Source organism: Ornithodoros turicata, chromosome 1 (assembly GCF_037126465.1).
Source record: "Ornithodoros turicata isolate Travis chromosome 1, ASM3712646v1, whole genome shotgun sequence".
Classification (NCBI taxonomy): Eukaryota; Metazoa; Arthropoda; class Arachnida; order Ixodida; family Argasidae; genus Ornithodoros; species Ornithodoros turicata.
Window position 1 is genome coordinate 191,312,451 of NC_088201.1, and position 18,991 is coordinate 191,331,441.

Consider the following 18,991-nt stretch of genomic DNA (forward strand, 5'->3'; position numbering starts at 1 on the left):
CCCATTGCTTGCATCAGCAGCTATTTCCGGAGAGCTGGTCATTAAACGCTCTGCCAACGTGAACCCAGCCCTAATTCTTATTCTAGTAGCTTTGCAGTTACTACATACTATGACAGCGACGCTGTTGCGTCGGAGTTCAATAGATATGACTAAATGTGTTTCAAATATAGCATATGCATACGTATATGATACACCGCTTTGGTTTATTGTGTATACTGGTGGCAGTACAGAATCTTGTAGCACCATTGCGGTGCGCGTTATGCACCGGTGCGCGTTGTACATCGAACATTTTTCAAATTCGGCCCGTTTTTAGGGGTGCGCGTTGTACACGAGTGCGCGTTATACACCGGAAAATGCGGGACATCCGTAATATATTCCGAGGAACATCCACCATATAATGACTGGGAAGACTTAGCAGCCAGGCTTAATGCTGTTGGAGGTGCCGTGAAAAACGTGCCGGCGAAAGCGGCCCCACATTTTCCGAAGCCATGTATTATACCAGTACCTGTTCTCCATTAAATCCTCCCACGTTGCTTCCTGCGTGACGAGTAATCTGCAGGAGCTCCCCTCTACGTTTGACACCTGCACATTGTGAATATGAGTTTGTGGGTACGTTTGTTTGCGTTCGTCTCCAGGCATTTTCTTTCTGCCTTTCCTTCTCGCGGTAGTTGATGTTATTAAAGCACTTGTCGCTCAATATTATTTTGTTCTAATTTCGTTACGAGCTAGATCATGAAAGTGCCACTCTTATATAAAGCGCTGAAATAAATCGAATGTACCAGTTTTCCAAGATTAGACCCAGGGTTTGAAAATACACATTCAAGGGGATATATGTTTGTAAGTGCAAATAATATACCTTCAGGGGGCGTAAAATTACTTTTATACCAGGGACAAGCGCCCTGGGACAAGCTGTTTATACCCTAAAAGGTATAACATTTTCTAACAGTGTAGTACGTGGGCTGCTCTTTTTGACAGGCGGAATAGCGTCCTAAAATCTATTTCATCTAACTGAAATCCATCTTGAAGGTTACGGCTGCGTGGGTCACGGTTCGCAGCTTCCGTTATCTTCCAGGCAAAGAAACCTTCCGCCATTTTCTTGTTCTCTGTGGGCGCATGCAACGTTAACGTCTTTTCACCTGGGTTACCCTCTCGTGTAATACCGATCACGGTATGTAGTTTGCCTAAGCCAAAGATTGCGCCACTTTTAACGAAAACGAGTTACGTCATGCGTCACGCGGAGCAAATCACGGGCCCGCTAGGCCCGTTGTGACAGCCTCGTTTCCTCGTTATACGTGCAACTTCGTTATCATTTTTCGTTTCGGTAAGCTAACGATTTCTTATGTCGGTTAAGCGATTAAGCCCCCTGATTTGTTGAAAGCGGGAGGCGTACGCATTTTTGTGGCACTTATGCTATTGATAATCCTCACTAAAAAAAAGCGTACACCTCCCGTTTTCAAAAAAAAAAAAAAAGTCAGGGCAGATAACGATGTCATTTGAGATCATGGTTGCCGAGGAGCGTGCTGTGCGGTGAAGTTCATTTTTAAGAGTGCATTCGAAAAACACCGCCCAGCTAAGCCTCCAATTTTTTTAGATGAAGAACACTGCAACATCTGGCCCCAGCACGACTCTGGGCTACTGTGTCAAGCCAGGCTTTTGCTACATCCTAGACTGTGGTGTTGTCGCCCGTGTCCAGGAGGTACGTGCGATCACAAGTCCGAGCAACTGTGTTCTCCGGCAAGACCGACGTTTTTGAGAATCCTTTAAAGTCATCTTACTTGGGCATCTTTCGGGTGAACAGCTGCAGCAGCCATTCTGAACGCACAATGCCACTGAACATTTTTGGTCGAAGCAGTGCCTACTACTTGACTACAAATCTGAACACGTTGCCATACTACTACGGCATCATATCCAACAACTTTTCGAAAGGCCCTTCTCAGGGCCAGATCACGTGATTTCAATACAGGCTAGCCTCTGCATTAAAGAAAACCCACAGAGATTATCACTAAAATCCTAACTGTTTCCATCTCACACAAATTTAGTGGCAAAGCATTTATGTTAAGCGTTGTTTGCAGCATGTTTATGTGTAACCTGTCTTAAACAGCCTGCCCAACTTTCAAAATATGCGAAAATACATAAATTACTCTCTTTGGATACCTGAGTGACGTCGTCATGCTTATCATTGCTACTCCTTACGTCACAGCAAATTCACCAGGGATTTTTGCCAAGCTGAGAAGGACGCAGGACACTAATTTGTGAATGTCCTCCTACGTTTACATGGTGTACCATGCAAAATTAAGGAAGCATGTTTATCATTTTCAGTCGCTGTATTATGCTCTTAATTGCATATTTAATTGCCACTTCTATGAAGCGCACCAGACATTTGGGAAAAAATTCTTCGTTGCAACTTTTGCCCGCAAACAGATAAATTATTCTGTTTGCAACCCTGAGTGACGTCGTCATGCTTGTCGATGCTACTCCTTACGTCACAGCAAATTCACCAGGCATTTTTGCCAAGCTGCGAAGGACGCAGGACACTAATTTGTGAATGTCCTCCTACGTCTACATGGTGTACCATGCAAAATTAAGGAAGCATGTTTCACATTTTCAGTCACTGTAATGTGCCATTTATTGCATATTTAATTGCCAGTTCTATGAAGCGGACAAGACATTTGTGAAAACATATTTCGTTGCGAGGTTTGCCCACAAACAGATAACGAACCGACACGACACAACACGACCGACGTTGCCAACTTCAGCGGGATATTCGTTCAAGTTGGCATTGTCGTCTGCATGTCGCTCGTTTCGATCAACATCGAGTCGACATTGCCAACTTCAGCGTGATATTCGTTGCACGTTGGCATTGTCGGCTGCATATGGCTGGTTTCAATCAACATCGAGCTGACGTTGCCAACTTGAGCGTCATATCTGTTGCAAGTTGGGGTTGCCGGCTACATGTCGCTGGTTTCAATCAACATCGAGCCGACATTGCCAACTTCCAGTAGCTATCCCGCTGAACTTGGCAATGTCGGCTCGATGTTGATCGAAATCAGCGACATGTAGCCGACATTGCCAACTTTAGCATGATATCTCTTGCAAGTTGGCATTGTCGGCTACATGTCGGAGATTTCGATCAAGATCGAGCCGACTATGCCAACTTCAGCGGGATATTTGCTGGAAGTTGGCATTGTCGGCGCAATGTCGTTTTCTTTTTTTTTTTGTCAACATTGAGCCGACATTGCCAACTTCTGTCGTATATCGGCCACAAGTTGGCAGTGTCAGATATATATCGGGCCGACATGCCCAGCTTACTGCAGACATCGGCCCGATGTAGTGTGCTGCCTGGGCAGAGTTAGTTTCGAGACGTGTGTGCATACCACTTGATTCTGCCTCCGTGGATATGGACAGAACTCATTTCTTAAAAGTTATTTCTAAAAAGTGAATTTCTACGTCGTTTATTTTCATCGTTTTATTTTAAACCGATTTATTCCGGCGTCATCCCCCCTCCCCCCCTACGCAGCAAACATGCAGCATACTGTCCAGATATCGCGTGGGATGTTACGAGGATTCCACCGTTTAATGCACCTCGTGTTGCGCTGTATTGCGCTTTCCGCGTGAAATGCGGGCCTGCACCATACGGTGCATGTAGGTGCCCCCGATTTCACAACGGCGTGTAAGAAACGAATACGCGGATAAGCGCCGTGTGACATGCACCACCTGGGCAACGATGACTAACGTGACCTTGGGTCGATATTCTCGCCGGCCACTGATCTCTATAGTAATAGGCTGGATAGCGGATTGAGGGTGCAACCGAACGGTCACCGGCCGCCATCTTGCGAAGCTCAAAACATTGCCGTCCGCGACTCAGCTGCATATTCTGCATGCGCCTTTGCGTAGCATTTTTGTGGTGTCATGCCCACCTGCTGTGGTTATGGGTGTACTGCCCGTACTGGCAAGATACCCGAGACGACATTTCACAAGTAAGTGACTTAGTTTATAAATGTGATTTATTAGTCCACGAGCGGGGCGACAAAACGTTGCTGTTGAAGCATGTGCGCGGCACTTTGTGACTCGTATCTCAAGATCTAAACGTTAAACTTTAAGCAGTACGTTATCTGGATATAGTCATTGTGATAGTCCAGACTTCCTGCAGTTCACGGGTATGGTCTCGTCACATAGCAGGCGTTGAAGTGCGCTTGTCAGGTGTGGGATCTACGGCTCAGTTTGTTGGTCACGGTATCGACGATTGCTTGCTTGGATCAGCCTTGTCATCCCTGCCGTAACTGGTGGCACAAATTGTTCAATGCAGGTTCCCTCATAGCCGCCCACAACATTTAAAAAAGTGTGTGGTGAATGTCAGGCGAAAGGACTGGACGCCGTCGAGGACATCACTGGTCTGCAGCAAACTTTTTAAAGACAGGTGCTTCGACAGAACAGGGCAAACCGTTCGACTGAGGCCTGACGCTGTGCCCAACAAGTTCGACTTCCCAGAACACATAAAGAAAGTAATAATGCATACGTCATATGTACAGGCCGGATTTATATGCACTAAAAGCTGATTGAACACACATGCATGAAAAATTCATTAATCTTGCTCAAAATATGCACCTCTAGAAATTCACTTGCATGCATTTAAAACACGCAACAAATTCACTGGGGCAAAAGTATGTTACTTTATGCAGTGTACAAAAAGCACGCAGACTTGAAATCATAAATCGAGACGTTACCAGTCAAAAGGAACTCCCTACTAAGTTACCGTGTGAAAAATGTAACTAAGTTAATAACGAAGTTATTAAGCCCCAAACGTAACTCGCAGTTACGGAGTTACTTAAAAAAAAGAACGAGTTACTCCCAAGTTACTTCGGACACAAAATAGCACTACACAGGTGTAGCCTCATTTTAATAGCAGCGGTTCTTACTTCCTGAACAGAATACTGTCATTGATTGAACATCACGTTTTATGACATAAAATGCCATGGAAGAACGAGAGAGAAAGCAAGAAAGAAAGTGGACGTTAGTGAAAAGCGAATTAAAATTACCTTGGAACTTAGCTTAAGTTACTTTGGCAAAGTTTCCTTGAAAAAGAAATGAGTTCCTCTGAAAGTTACAATGGCGCAAAAGTAAAGAGTTAGGTTATCAGTTACCAGAAAAAGGAACTTAGTTACAGTAATGAGTTGCCTCGAACTCTGGTTGAAAGTGTGTATTTGCATGAAAGTCTAGCCTCTATGAATCATGTTGCCTAGTTAAGAGTTTCAAGCGATGGTTGATGATTGGAATCAGTACTGCATGAAGGGCACCTTAAAGCTGCAACTAGTCTAATATATGAAAACACTCCTGAATTATGCATTCATATGCAGTTAAAAGCCACTCCATATTGGATAGGACGGCCCTAAGATGGGCAAAATCATATAAAGAAAAAAGTATTGCATGAAAATTTTGCCTAACGTACAAACTCGTATTAGTGGGACATACAAACACACCAGCCACATGTCTCTTTGGTGCGTTCCAGCATGTTTACTTTACTTAGAGACAATAAATAATTTTTCAACCTCGAATGTCTACTCTTTATTCCCCCTGCTTAAGTTTGCGACAATATATGTTTGAATGCAGCCCAAATGAAAACAATGTGATCCGTCTGATCAAAGAAGTTTCCCAGTGCTACAGCAGTATCGGGCTGTACCACCTTGCCAAGGAATATACAGAGAAGGTGACAACCAGGCCTCATCTGCGAAAGAAATTGTCAAGGTTGATCATATTCAAAAACCAGTAATGCACTCTGCCCACTTACCTGGTTGACTTGCTGTTGCAACTGGACTTGTGATACTTTGATGTTGGAGCTTTCACCACAAGACCTTGCTACTTAGCCTTTTTGATGACTTATTCACTCTACCTCTAGCCATTTTGAACTGTCTTTACCGCCATTTACTTCCCCAGTGCACATATTTTTAGTCGATATGTTTTTACCGTCATATAGCCTTTATATCACATATCATTCTAGTCCTTTGGAAGTGATTTAGTGCCGTTCGGCATTTCGTGCCATAACTAGTCATATCTAAACTTCCTGTGCAAAGCATAATGTTTATACCCAAGCATATTAAGGTGGTTACATAAACAAACGAGCCAAACATTACCTGGCATTCCACTCCCCCGAGCAGAAAGGAAATGGGAGAAACACGAGAAGCAACACGCTGCACACGCTGACAGACGACAAAGGAAACGTAGCACAACATATACAACACCACACAAAACCAGCAAATCACATAATCGAAGTTCAAAGTACAAAATTGGAACGACACGACCTCACACGAGTACAAAATAGACAGGAAATAACATGTATGTGACGGGATTTCACACCAAAAACGTAAGGAATCCAATCACGAGGGATTTCTGCAGCGATCCGTGGCAAAATTTTAGCGAAGCAGCAAGGGAAGCGCTCACAAACAGCAAAACTTGTCACAGCTTACATGCATTCCAATGGGCTGTAATGGCTCTTTTGAGCACCGCAATATGGCGGCCGGTTGGCGTACCCTTTCCCGCGATACCCTCACCCATCCGCTATCCATCCTTTATACATAGAGATCAGTGTCGCCGGCAGGGAGTCGAGCGAAAGCCAGGAGCCGGGAGGGCCGTAGACCAGCAGGAGGAGTGCCGCGAATATTTCAAACAGAGAGTGTTCTTTATTCTGGGCGCCATCCTCATCCATTGGCGTTTTACGAAGCGTTTTACATCACACGTATGTATATTGTTATGACATATTCGCTGATTTTCCTAACGTTACTGATGTCATCAAGTCAATTTTTCGTGTATGGTTTATGTAGTCTTCGCTTTAGTTGTTTCGCTTTTCTAACGACCGACTTTGACGTTCGCTGTTTCGTCTGCTGTATTTTGGTGTGTAGCCTCTTTGTATTCATGTGTATTTGTGTTTATCTTTGTATTTTTGAATTCATTCATGTTTGGTGCACCATTTGCCAGACCTTCGAGTTGTTTATGCGCACGTTATCATAAACAAATTATTATTATTATTATTATTATTATTATTATTATTATTATTATTATTATTATTATTATTATTGCCCTGATTTGTTGAAAACGGGAGGCGTACGCCATTTTTGTGACACTTATGCTGTTCATAATTGTCACAGAAAAGGTGTACGCCCTCGGTTTTCAACAAATCAGGTCAGATAACGATGTCATTCGAGATGATGGTTGGCTAGGAGCGTGCTATGCGGTGAAGTTCATTTTTAAGAGTGCATGCTGTCCAAGTCGTTTTAGCGAAGGAAAACCACATTTTAGCAGCAGTTAGGCTTATCACGGTGAACGTGACGGAGCAGCATGTTGGTTAGTTTATTATTAGGTTAGTCCAAGTTTGGTCATGACACAACTGATATTCTGAGGCTGGAATAACATAGAAAGGGCAAATATATACAAAGCAACAAATAAAGCCTCAAGTTTGGTCAAAAAAGTAGAGAAACTTCGACTTAGCGTAACAAAATAACAAGGTTTACTCAGACGTTTCGTCCATCACGCGATGGACGTCATCGGTGCCAAACTGAATAAGCGAATGCACAACCGGTCGCTATTTAAGGAGATGGGAGTATTGTTCGGGAACGTGCTCATTCAGTTTGGCTTTTTGAATTTTTGCCTCAAATTTGGTGCTTGCATTTTGATGTCCAAGCTAGTCTAACTTCACCGTTGGCAGTTTTCCGCGCGCGACTGCGCATTTCATAGTCCCATAGTAGTGTTGATATGCGCCCTTTCTCGGTTATGATCGCATATCAGTCCGATAAGCGAGAGGAGAGGTGTAGTGGCGAAGCCTGTCGGACGATGTTACCTTGTCTTTAGCACGCCCTGTGGCGAAGTAAGCTCAAGAACACGTAATTCATTGGTGCATGAGGAGGAGTGTCGTTGGGAGGAACCGGAGAGGTCTGCCTGCCTGATTAGGCGGCATGTTTCGCGGGAAGGGAAAGGTGGTGGAGAGGAGGAGAGGAAAGGGTGAAGTGGAAGACCGAGCGGAATCCGCTCGGGGGGAGGATAGCTGCGTCCATGGGCCGACTTCAGGGGAACTGTGCCGGCATACGCCTATTACACATCTGAGGGAAACCCAGGAAAAACCCCAGACGGCACAGCCGGCCCGCGGATTCGAACCGCGGACCTCCCAGTCTCCAAGCGCACGCGTTACCGCTGCGCCACCGCAGCTGGTCATTGGTGCATAAGGGAGTGGAAGAGCATGCTTTTGCGCTTCACCGCGACCAGTCGCAACAAGATTATGTAAACCGGAAGCAATTAATCATTGCAACAAATGTCCCGCTTCGGTGGCAGATTTGTCTATAAAATGTGTCCACTGAAGGTCCCAAAAGGGGTAGTACCTATTTTAATGCTGACGGCGTGCTGCTGTACATGTTAGGTTGTTCACGAAACTCATTTGGATTTTTATTTAAATAATGAGCGCTTCCCACTCATTCACACGGTGCGCAGCCTGTAGATGGCGTCGGACAGATATTTGTGAAAAAGAAAGTCCTTCGATTGGTGCACCCGTTCGCAAAATATTGAGCCCGGGGATTTAACTCAAACGCCCGGTATATATTGCCCTACAGGATGCCCGACTGGCCGCAAAGCACGCCTGCAAAAATGGCATCAGCGCTGCTCTCAGAGCATCTTATAGAAATATCTGTAATGAATAGAAGAATACCATGTATAAGGGGTTTCCGGTGCACAATGGCTCTTGTGGCAAAAAGAATGGCACTCACACACGCGACTGCGTGAAATATTTATGCAGCGTACACAAACAAAGAATATGGTATAAGCTCATTGTGCTTTGATATTGCTTTTAAGACTATTACCCTCACGATGCCCCCACAATCAAGTTTCTGTCCAATTTAACTTCAAGCAAAAAAGAAAAGAAGACGAAGAAAATTTGGGGGAGGCTCAGTCGCGTCCGAGCTCGTAGTGTTTTTACATAAAAACGTCACGATCTCCAATTCCTTTTATCCTTCGCAGGATCTTAATGAAATAAATACAAGCTTTATTATTATTTTTTTGATTCTATTCATTAGTCATTTATTATTAGCAGCTGAGAGGACATTGTATGCGCCTCCAGTCCAATTGACCTTCGCCGCTAATCTTCTGTCGCGCTTCCGTAGCTCATTCGATCGGTCGGTCTCGGTACTGGACTTTGTGGACCTTTTCGTTTCCTCTCAAGACGCCCTTTCTTCTGATTGTTGTTTCCTTTGATTCTAATCAATTTTAGCTTGATTTATGCAGATATTCTGGAAAAAAATTGATTTTTCATATTTGCATATTTATAAAATTTTGGTTGTTGTTGTTGAAACCGCTATCGCGTAGTGTCTAGGTAGAACCTCTCACGCGTTTTCCAACGACATCTCGTTCAGCGTCCTAGCTTCAAGCGTTCGCGAGATAAATTTGTAGATGTGTCCACAAGAGACACGGACTCCTGTATTTACGTCCCTCTCTCACGCGCCCGCAACACCCAGAGATTTGATAAGCCGTCGCCGTAACCTTGTTGGCTATATTTGTACACGTGTAAATTGTCTGGATTTAGCCAGTTGATTACTATCGATTTATTATTACTCACCGTGTTATCGCGTCATAAAATTCAGCATAATTTCGTTGCATCGTAAATCTCCACCCGACTCCAAACTGAGCATACAGACGTTTTCACGTCAAAAATACAAATGAAATGAAATTCGGGTGCAACCCAATGTAATCTAGGAATCCCCGAGGTCCTCAAGGTTCGGGTGCCGCGGCAGGCCTTCACATCATTGTATCATCCAGCACAAATCCAGGAGGGGACCTGTGTATCCTGATTTTTTTTTCATTATCCCACCCTTCTAATCCTAAGGTCGAGCTCCCACAAAGCTGGGACACATGTTGCAGCTCCCGAGGTTATTCGGCTTCCTTATAGTTTCAAATGGTCCTTGTCTGGTGGCCCGTTCCCACCGGAGCGAGAGCCACAGGGGATCATGCAAGACGATAGTGGCATGTGGATATGTAACGTGTGATTTTACGTACACTGGCAACGGTTGCCCGTTGTAATCACAGGACAATACAAAATGTGATTTCTAGGCTGACTATCACAATGGGGCCTGAATGTTTCCAATGTTGAAGAGACGCGCGAGCAGCCTGTGCCACGCATGAGAAAAATAAAAATAACACAGAATAATCGCGAGAAAAAGATGAAGAAATAGGAAGATTCATGTCAGGAAGATAGGAATTTCCCCAAAAAGAAATGCGAGGATGATAATCGAGCTGGCTCCAAAGAAGAGGTAGAGAGGGATAGTGGTATACATGCGTGGATCCGCCAGAAAATAAATATTTTGTAGGCGGCGGGTGTTGTGTCGTCTTTTTCGTGCATGTCTGTCATCTGTCTAACCGGGCATGATACTGAGGACGACTTCATTGATCTCAAAGTTACTGCAGGGGAAGGGAAAGGCAGAGGAGGGGAAACTTGATGAGAAAACAGGCAGTCCCTGTCCTTACAGTGTAGTATGCCTCTATGTCTCTCTGAATCTCTATTGAAGGGCTGAGAAACTACACGGATAGAACTTTGTCTCTTGCAGTGTCTGTAACCTTACTCCGCGCACTTCCTACGCAAAGTTCCACCTCCCACATTATATTATTTTCTATGCTACCGAGTTTTAAATGTCTCCCATTTTTGAGTCCCCGACACTGCAAAAGGAAATACGCCAGACATAGTTGCTCGGAAGTGAAGCAGAGACTACATGCATGAGCACCACCATGCTTCACTACAAATATTCGCGGACGCATCAATTGACAGAAATGCTGGAACCAGTGCAGCAGCATTCTGCATTCCAGCTCTGAAAGTAGATTGGCAGAAGCGATTCATGGGACGACATCGACTAGAGATGCTGAAATGACAGCTATCCTGGCTGCACTAATGAAAACGAAAGAAATGAGTCGACAATCTGGCCCCGTGGTAATTCAATCAGACTCAAAAGCAGCCCTTCAAAGGCTACGAACAACAACAATGACAATTATACTGTGACGATGAAGTGGGGAGGTTCTCCACTCAAGGAGTGGAACGCAACCCCATAGCTAGGGGGTCTAATGTAAGTGATGACGATGATGAAAGATTACGGTGATGACCGGAGCGGCGATAGCGATCCTGATCGTGATCGTGGTGGTCATCGAAGACCACCCTGTTGCATTCCAAATTCTCGAAATCATAAAAGAACTAGAGATCAGGGGCAATATAATCGGGGAGGCGGGGGGGCTTGCAGTGAGTACCGTTGCACAAGGGCCTCCCCGGAAACGAAAGAGTCGACACACTAGCGTCCTCCTACACTCCCCGCTATTCCAAGTACTCCTCATGCGCAAACTGATATAAATGAAGATGCATGGCGCTCTCACCCCGATCCCAGGACAGCGATGCAAACAGTCCCCCCCCCCCTCCCAGAGCATCCCAAGTGGTTTCACAAGGGAAGAATCTTCGCTTCTAATGAGATTGCGAATTCGAAGCGCCAAGACTAAGGACGTCCTCTGCATCACAGGATGAAGTAAAGATGCACTGCGCAACCATCTGTCGAAGGAAATATAGAACATATCTTGCTTCACTGCAGAACATACAAACAGCAGAGGAAACGTCTAATGGAAAGAATGAGGAACCTAGGTCAGCAAGTCGCACATTCTGGAGTCACTCATTTACCCTATTGGACCAATGTCAACGCGGTGAGCAACACAAAGCATAGTCCTAGATTTCATGATGGAGAGTAACCTCCTATGTATTCTCTGACAGCAAAGTAGACAACTCTGTGAACTGAGTGACCAACAATCTGTGATCCACTGTGAACAACGAACCTGTGACCAACTGATATGTGACCAACAAATATGTGACCTGCTGTAATAAATGTGACCAACTGAAAACCATTATGGTGAACTGTACGGTGTGAACCGAAGGTGGCTACCAGATGGCACAGTCACTGAACTTTGCACTGAACGTATGATCGCTTGTGTCGTGTGTCCCGTTTCTGTGTGGAAACTTGCCGCCCGTCTGGACAGGGAGACCGCCCTCTCTTACTTTTTTCCTTCTTTCGATAAACGATACCCCCACCCACACACCCCGCCAACCGTGGCGCCAAGCGGTGCCGGACAGCTCCACGAAATAGGCGGGAAGTGATGCTTTGACCGGTTGCTTTATGGCTTTACGTCATAACGCTTCCGCTAATTTCCGCTTTCGTTCCGAGCACTTCGCTGTGCCGAGTCTCAGCCACTGATCTCTATGGTCCCACCGTTCGCCGCGTCCCTGTTTGCAGCCATCGTCTGAGGACGGGAACTACGCGCCTTCGTCGCGCGCTCGTTACTACATCATACCGAGATCGCGCGAGGAGGAGGCGAGCCATGAGTGAAAATATCTCATCATATTCAGAATGCCTTAACTCGGTGACGCCGGAGCGCAAGAGTGAAGGAGTTTCGACGGGCATGTTTGGTATTTTCACACAGGATGTCCCAGGTAAGTAAGACAATTCTTTAAAGAAAGCCGAAGTTTGGCGAGAAACATCCAACCCAGGTGCTCTATCTCCCACTCCCCTTTTCTTATCCTGAAGAAACAAGGGGACCAACTTCGTCCCTGGTTGCCCGATGAGTCAGCATCTTGCTGTTCATTCCAATGCCCGCGTTGTACCGATCAGCTGAGTACGGTTCCTTGAGGGTACCACTGAGCAGTGATCGGCAGTATTACATTGTAATTAAAACAATATTTAAAATATAAATACATGTAGTTTTATTAAAATACAGACTGGAAAATGTATTTATAATTATATATAAATACCAATTTTGGGATATTTATTCTTGGAACTATTTTATAAATACTCCTAAATACAGAATATGCTGACTCATATCCTAAAATTGCCCTGCGTGTGACCTTCCGGGAAGAAGGGCGAGTTTGGGGCGCACTTATACTGTGTTTGTGTCAGCATGCGCATGCGACAACCATTCTACAGGGTGTCCCAGAAAACGTGTCATTGAATTATAATAAAAAACTGCGCCACCTAGAATCACGCGGTCAACGGCGTTTATTCTCGGCGTTTTGACACGTCCTGATGTGAATGTCATCCAACGTAAGTTTCATTATGCTAATTATTAGGAACTGAACTCGGAAATTTACCGAGTAAAGGTCACTTTTTTACCCCACCAATATGAAGAGCGTGCCGAATTCACTCAAATTCATAATAATTGAGAGTGATATTGTGAGGAAGAAGATGGTTGGTTCAACCAGGCGCTGTATGCGCGCGATATATTAAAACCTTCCTTTTTGCCGTTTGCACCCAAGCTCACCGGCTGTACTCGTCCTTCTTCCACAACCTAACACTTGGTGGAGGTGCGGTACTATCCCTGCTACCTCTCGCACCGTTAGACGTCGCCATCCTGCATCTCCAGGGCGGAAAAGTCCTCGTGTCTCCACCATCAGTGTCCACGCCGGCAGACGGCACAGGGCAGCCTGCTCAGCCCGTTCCTGCGCCTCGTTTCTTGGCCCGACAGCGGGACCCACCAGTTTTTGCAGCTACAGAAGATCTCTGCGTCGAAGACTGGCTGGCGCAAGTGGACCGCGTCGCCACGCATAACAACTGGGACGACAGCATGCGGTTGGGGAACATCGTTTTCTACCTAACATCTACCGCGCTACAATGGTTCGAAAACAACGAATCGTCCCTTCCCACCTGCGACACTTTTAAGACTGCTATTACAAACGCTTTCGGCAGGACAGAAGAGCGGAAGCAAGATGCTATCCGAAAGTTGAGCACGCGCCAACAAGGATTCCAGGAAGCTTTCACCACTTATATGGAGGACGTGCTCTTCCTCTGCCGTCGAGTGGATCCCAAAATGCCGGAACCTGACAAGATCCACCATCTGCTGAAGGGTCTGGCGGAGCATTTGTTTAGCGGCATTGCTTCGCAAGTTTCTACATCTGTAGGCCAACTCGGCCAAGCGTGCAGACGATTGGAGGACTTGCGCGGTCATCGGATCTACGCCTCAGTTCCTGGTGTAGCACTGGGAAGCACAACGCGGTTTCCGAGTAACGACTTCGATGCGGAGTCACTGTCCATACTTGTTCGGAAGATTGTTCGAGAAGAGTTTGCGGCCCTCGGTCACGACCTGGGCGCGGACACTCCATTTCAGCCTCGTTCTGCGGGAACCTGTGACAACATGGCAGTGCGTCGCCTGGTACAAGATGAGTTACAAACTCTGTCTTCACACGTTGCTGCTTCACCTAGGACGTACGCCCACGTCTGTGGCTCTCCTCCTGTTTCGTAACCACGTGCGCTTGAAATCCCCCAGCCTTCAGGAGTGGTCACGGCACCACTTGTGGCGCGGCGGCCACCGCGTCGCTACTCGGGCCCTGTGCAAGACCGGCGGCCTCGCTACAGCGCTCCTCCGGTTTGTTTTTATTGTCACACACCCGGCCACATCGCCCGTTACTGCACCCGCCGCCAACAAGACATGAGAAGGCAGCGTTTTGGGACTCCCCTAGGAGGTACTACGGCCAGCGATTCCCTACTTACTATGATTCAGCGCCAAGTACGGAATGGGAGCAGAAGCCGTTCGGAAGCGATCGTTTTGGGGCTGATGATTCCAGCGAGATCTCGTGGTACGGGGAACAAGCAAGAAGCAGGATGCCACGGTCACCATCTCCCCACCCTCGACGCCGGTCTAGATCTCCCTTACACCAAACGGCGCCAAAGTCGTATGCAGCTCCAAACTGAGCGCCGCAGCCTGCGATACTGTTGAGGGTCAGGTTGAGAACTCAAGATTGTCCAAAAGCCCTCCAAGTGTTACAAATTACGTTACCCTAAATTTTGACTCTTGTAGACTAGAAGGACTTGTTGACACTGGTGCTACGGTGTCCTGTATTTCAGAATCTCTGCGGCGACGCATGCGAAAGGCATTGACTCCTATCACTGAAGGCCATTGTGTGCAACTTGGCGACAACAGTGCCGTTCAACCGCTGGGATATTGTACTGCAAGGGTAACTATTGCAAATGAACTTTATGCAATCAAGTTTCTGGTGCTGCCGCGCTGCATCTGCGACATCGTCCTCGGCTGGGATTTCCTGAGTAGTTCTAAGGCTGTCATCGACTGTTCGCGAAATGTACTGGATCTTGCCGTAGATACGCTCAGTGACGAAGCCGCAGTTGATTCGGATGAAATCCCCGTATCTGTGTTGAAGACGTCCAGAATTCCGGCTGATACGATGATGGCCGTACAAGTGGAAATCAAAACTACCCTCCCATGTGTGGAAGGGATGTTCTCCTACAAAACGGATCTTCTCCTGCAGACGTCTCTTTGCTCCCCATGCTCACTGCTCACGTTTGAGGACGGCCACAGTACTGTTTGGGTGACGAATCCTTCTCGCGAAGATCGTGTCATTGCATCGGGGACTCGCATCGGGACCTTCTCATTTGGCGATCTCTCGCTCTCCGCGCTGGTGCCTTCTGCGCCGAGACACTTCACGACTGTACGGCCCAACGTCTGCCCGGCAGTCTTGACTTGGCTGGGAGAGTATCCTCGGACCTATCATCCCACGACAAAGGGCGGTTTGTTGATCTCTTGTCAGAATTCTCCGACATCTTCGACACAAGCGGGGCGCCACTCGGTTGCTGTACGTCCGTGAAACACACCATTCAAACAGGAAACTCGCCTCCAGTTCATAGCCGACCATATCGCGTGTCCCAGGCTGAGCGTCGTGTCACCCAGGACCATGTGCGCGACATGCTTACCAAAGGCATAATACAGGAATCCAACAGTCCTTGGTCGTCACCTGTAGTCCTCGTCCGGAAGAAAGACTTAACTTGGCGATTTTGTGTTGATTACCGAAGGCTTAATAGGATCACCACTAAGGACGTCTATCCTCTTCCCCGCATCGACGACACACTCGACTCTCTCCACAGTGCTCGGTACTTCTCTTCTATAGATCTTCGGTCTGGCTATTGGGAGATCACCGTTGACGAGCAGGATCGTGAAAAGACTGCGTTCGTGACACCAGATGGTCTCTACGAGTTTCGTGTCATGCCATTTGGCCTATGTAATGCCCCTGCTACATTTCAACGGATGATGGACACGCTCCTTCGTGCCTTTCGTTGGAATTTCTGTCTTTGTTACCTCGATGATGTTGTAGTGTTCTCCTCAAGCATCGATGACCATATCTCTCGCCTAAGAGCTGTTCTGGAATGTTTCCGCGCGGCAGGGCTCCAACTCAATGCAAAGAAGTGCACATTTGGAAGCCAACGAATCAAGATATTGGGCCACGTTGTTGACAGGGATGGCATCCATCCTGATCCCGACAAAATTGCTGCTGTGAGAGACTTCCCTCGTCCCGACAAGCTTAAGTCCCTACGATCGTTTCTTGGACTCTGCTCATACTTTCGACGTTTCATTCAGGGCTTTGCTCATATCGCTGAGCCCCTACAGCAGCTATTGAAAAAGAACGTGCCATTTGTTTGGAGTTCGCGGCACGACGACTCATTCAACAAGCTGAAGGCCGCGCTATCTTCTCCACCAGTCCTCGGACACTTTGACGAAAACGCTCACACGGAAGTTCATACCGACGCGAGCGGCCACGGGCTAGGAGCCGTCCTAGTCCAGCGCATGTCCGGGGCCGAACGGGTCATCGCCTACGCTAGTCGTACTCTGTCCTCTGCAGAACGCAACTACTCCATCACTGAGAAAGAATGCTTGGCCGTTGTGTGGGCACTAGCTAAGTTCCGTCCTTACATTTATGGTCGACAATTCCATGTAGTCACCGATCACCATGCGTTGTGCTGGCTGGCAAACATGAAGAATCCTACAGGCCGGCTCGGTCGTTGGGCGCTAAAGCTCGAAGATTATGACGCGACCATCGTTTATAAGTCCGGTAAGCGGCATTTGGACGCGGACAGCTTGTCGCGAAACCTACCCCCCACTACGACAGATCAACATCAACCAACCACAGATCAACCATCTATTGTTGCGGCTCTTGAGTTCTCTGATATCGCACGTCAGCAACGCCAAGACAGTACACTTGCTGAAAGCTTTCGTAAGTTATCACCTGCCAACGCCGGGACGTGCCGTGAATCCAACCTCTTCGCAATTAAAGATGGCATTCTGTACCGCCAAAATTTCGAACCACAGGGCTCGCCGTGGTTGCTAGTGGTGCCCCGTTCACTGCAACGTGACGTCATCGCGGCCTGTCATGACGATCCCACTGCCGGTCACCTTGGCATCTTCAAGACGTACAGCCGTATCCGCAATAGGTTCTTCTGGACCGGAATGTATCGCTCGGTATCGAACTACATGAAGTCCTGCGCCCCTTGTCAGCGAAGGAAGCCACCCACGGCGATCTCTCCCGCTGGATATCTACATCCTGTAGCACCCGCTGAAGCTCCGTTTCAGCGAATTGGAATAGACCTGCTCGGCCCTCTTCCGCTATCGGCTGCTGGGAAAAAGTGGATAGTTGTGTCTGTTGACTACATGACACGGTATGCGGAAACCAGAGCGACTCCTACCGGCACAGCTTCCGACGTGGCCTCCTTTCTTCTTGAACAAATTATTCTCCGTCACGGTGCGCCACGGACGCTGGTCAGCGATCGCGGGACCTCTTTTCTCTCTGAGACTGTACGCAACGTCCTGGAACTCAGCAACACCGTCCACCGCACCACTACGCCCTACCATCCACAAACTAATGGGCTTACAGAGCGTCTCAACCGGACTATTGCCGAAATGATCTCGATGTATGTCACGGCGGATCATCGAAACTGGGACGCCGTCCTTCCCTATGTTACTTACGCATACACACCGCTCGTCAAGCAACCACTGGCTTCTCCCCTTACTATTTGCTCTACGGCCGTGAGTCGTCATCCCTCTTGGACTGCCTCCTCCCACGCTGTGTCGACGACAACCCGCTTGACCCACTCTCGGCGGCGGCTATTTGCAATGCCGAAGACGCACGACAACTGGCGCGCTTACGGACGTTGGCCTCTCAGCAACAGCAGGCCATCCGTTACAACGCACGACATCGTCCTGTGTCTTACGCTGCTGGCGACCTCGTGTGGCTCTGGACGCCCACTCGTCGTGTTGGACGCTCGGAGAAGCTCCTCCCACGCTACACTGGCCCTCACCGAGTAGTCCGCCGCATTTCTGATGTTAATTATCAGATCGAGCCTTGTACCGCGCCGTCTACCCGACGGACTCCAGCTCTACAGACGGCTCACGTCATTCGCCTCAAGCCCTAGACCGGCCGCCATGAGGACATGGCGGATGCTCCAGCGAAGGGGATATTGTGAGGAAGAAGATGGTTGGTTCAACCAGGCGCTGTATGCGCGCGATATATTAAAACCTTCCTTTTTGCCGTTTGCACCCAAGCTCACCGGCTGTACTCGTCCTTCTTCCACAACCTAACAATATTCACGAGCTATCCCATCGGAATAGAATTTAGTTCATCGGCGCCCGTGCAGATGCTGCTCTCCTTTGCGAATCTGATTGTACCGTCGAACAGAAGATGCCTAGGAGATGCAGATTTCGAGAAACTTATAATATTAAAATCGCCACGATTACCTAAGAAATAAATGTTATTGTCGCGTGCTGATTGGTTGTCATGATCAATCATTATTTCAGTAATTCCAGATGCGATCTCCCTCACAGTATTTATGGTACTAGTTACGGTATTTAAATACTGTATTTATATTTTGTAAGGAATTTCACCACATAGCGGCCTCCCAGCCAACCATCACCCCGAATGACATAGTTCTCTCCCCTGATTTGTTGAAAACTGGAGACCTACGCCTTTTTGTAGCCATTATGTACGACATAATAGTACAAAAAACGCTTACGCCTTCCGCACAACTCCGCAGTTCTTTGCGCTGTTTCTTAACCCCCATTGATACAGCCCTCCTATAGTGTCTACATTTCAACCCCGGACCATGCAGAGTAAGAGCACACAGTCGCATATATTCGTTCGGTTAGTCACGTTCGGTTAGGTTCCCAA

At 47.3% G+C, this 18,991-nt stretch overlaps 1 protein-coding gene across 8 annotated transcripts in view; it reads left to right on the forward strand.

Annotated features, from left to right (window-relative positions):
- The first annotated feature begins 6,593 nt into the window (after window positions 1–6,593).
- LOC135378889 (atlastin-3-like) overlaps window positions 6,594–18,991 on the forward strand; it is a 191,258-nt gene continuing 178,860 nt past the window's right edge. For all 8 annotated transcript variants that reach the window (XR_010418606.1, XR_010418607.1, XR_010418608.1 and 5 more), the window contains exon 1: window positions 6,594–6,730. The gene's annotated coding sequence lies outside the window, so the exon portion shown is untranslated. The remainder of the gene's footprint in view (window positions 6,731–18,991) is intronic.